This window comes from Gymnoscopelus braueri (genome assembly GCF_963280865.1).
Source record: "Gymnoscopelus braueri genome assembly, chromosome: 9".
NCBI lineage: Eukaryota > Metazoa > Chordata > Actinopteri > Myctophiformes > Myctophidae > Gymnoscopelus > Gymnoscopelus braueri.
In genome coordinates, this window is record NC_137610.1 from 49,251,132 (window position 1) to 49,254,091 (window position 2,960).

The window sequence follows — 2,960 nt, forward strand, 5'->3', positions numbered from 1 at the left end:
CCCTTTTTTTAAAGGTCAGATAGCAGCCTTTAAAGGACGACTTCACCACTTTTCAACATATCTTCATATAATAGGTCCTCACTAATACTCATGATAAAATGATACAATTTTTTTCTACTTGGTCTGTGTCTCATAGGAGGGCTGTGGAAAGTCCAGAAACCCGCCTACCAGTGACATCATCGTTAGGCAGGATTTTTTTTTCCAAAAAGATTTTTAAAAAATTATTCAGATTTTTATTAAGGCGAGAACAATGGGATCTATTATTGCATTGCAACTTTCCAGGAATACAAAGCCTGCAGTTTCTATTAGCTTAATTGGATTCCCCATCGATGATGTCACTGGTAGACGGGTTTCTGAACTGTCTACAGCCCTCCTCTGAGACACAGACTGATTAGATTTTTTTTATTTTTTTTACCATTTTATCATGAGCATTAGTGAGGACCAATTATATGAAGATATGTTGAAAAGTGGTGAAGTCGTCCTTTAAGTATCATTTAGACCTACTGCACTGTAGTGTGTTTTAAATGTCTTCCAATGGTCTCCAAATAGATAGATAGATAGATAGATAGATAGCACTTTCCCTGGCCCATGCAGTCTTATGCAAAGGTTAAAATGTAAAGATGGCATGTTATGTAGACAGACGCCAGGTTCATTTGCTGACCTGGCATCCTATATAGTTTGTATAGTTTCAATGTACAGAATATATATTATTTGATATTATAATGTTAGCTATCATGGTTTTATGATCACTGAGGCACTAACTACACTGTCTCTATGTATTTGCTGTATTATCTCATGTTTACCTTGCTTACTGTTAATCACTCTGGATTAAATGCCTAAAACAATAGACAAAACAGACAGACAGACAGACAGACAGACACCAACAAAGAGTTTAACTTACCACTAGACTTTAATCTAACACCTAAAGGTTGATACACTTCACTGCCAATTGATTCCTTTTCCTCTATTGCTGACATTTGGTTGTGGTCTTCAGTGAAGGCCCTTCAGTGGGTCACATGGGTGAACACGTCATGTATTTTAATAGCCTTATATATATTATATTATTGTTATTATTAATAATCAGATCAATCCGATGTGCACCATATAATTTCTCAATGGGTAAATTTGCTCCAAAAATGCCCATAACTTGGTCATAAGCTGTTATTAACGAGGTGAACGGCAATTAAACCAAACGACACATCGAGCTGCATGAATCTCCTTTTGGTGGTTTGCGCAGCACCGTCGTTCTACGAAGTATAAATGAGGTCCAACGGAGAGGTCGAATGCAGGGTGGTCTTCAGATCATTATGGAGAGAGGGAGGGGGGGGGGAGTACATGATGATGCCAAACAATGAGGCTCTTCATTCATTCCTCAACAAATTAGCCATGCAGTCATTTACAAGAGCCTATATAATTATGGGCTAATATATGTTTTATGGGCTATTAAACAGCTGAATCCATTTTAGACCGTTGGTGCTTAATTAACACCCTGATGGGGTTAACCTATAATGTATCCTATATGTATTAGGCCGATTATGTTTACAATAACAGTGGGTATTCTGATAAGAATAACCTTAATTATACAAAGGAAAAAAAGGAAACAGTAGACTAATCTCGTGTACATACAGTATGCCTATATTAATAGAAATGTGATCTTACAGAAAATATCTTGCATCCAAAAAACAGACTTTTTTTTTTTATTATCAATAACATCACGTTTATTTCATATACGTGACCAATAGCTGTAAATAAAGCCCGTGCACCTGCTGTATGGAACGAGCAAAAATACGAATTGGATTCAAAGTATGATCTCACACACACACACACACACACACACACACACACACACACACACACACACACACACACACACGCACACGCGCGCGCGCAGCATAATAAGACCAACCATCTGTAGAAAAGAAAACGGAGGGATTAGCGTCATATTCTGGTGTAATTAAGTCAGATTTAAATGTCAGTCCGAACCATTTACAATCATTTGAGCTGAAAGACGTTTTTAAGTCTTTAAATCCTTATCAATGAAGTCCTGACAATAGAAGACGTGTGCGTGTGTGTGTGTGTTGTGTGTGTGTGGGGGGGGGGGGGGGGGGGGGTCAATCAAAACCCCCTGAACTGATGAAGAGACGCTGCTCTCAGATTATAGGATACTTCATGGTTCCCTAAATGACATGTAAAAAAAGCAAAATAGCAGATCTACAAGCTCATAGTGTGCGGCGGTGCCGCGCACTATGAGCTGGATATCTGCTATGTAGCCAAAGTATAAAAATATGGGTAAAGAAAGTGGTTAAAATGATTGTGACGCTATATGTTAACTAATTTTCCTGGGGACCCCCTGGTACCCAGATTACAAATTATGAACATTTTTACCATGCACTGAATTATTACCAAATTATGAAAATGTTTAACCATGCACTAAAACCATTATTGTTGTTGTATTATTATTGTCATGGATTTTTATTATTATTATTACAATTATTATTATTATTATTATTATTATTTATGCTATTAGGCCTTGTAGTTGTAGCCTTATTATACAAACACATTTAGATTCATCATAATGTAGAGGCTATTTATTTATAGTATGCGTCCGATGCTATTAAAAACATCTTTTAAATGTTCCACATAGTTGTTGAATTAATGGGACATAATATCCTGCAACAAGCAAGAAAATGCATCGGACAGTCACGGGCTAAATGTTATTTATGTATTGGCTCTGACTTTAATTGAAGCGTGGTCTACTTATTCTTCATATTATTATAATAATTAGTTATAATAATAATTGTTATTATTATTATTATTATTATTATTATTATAACCTTGTTATTATTTCTTGCAAATACGGCTATGATGGCCGCCTACACCATCCTACCCATTCTACAGTGATATAATCCTATAGCACGTTTTTGTCCTTTAAAAATGCTTGTTGATAATTCTCTCATATT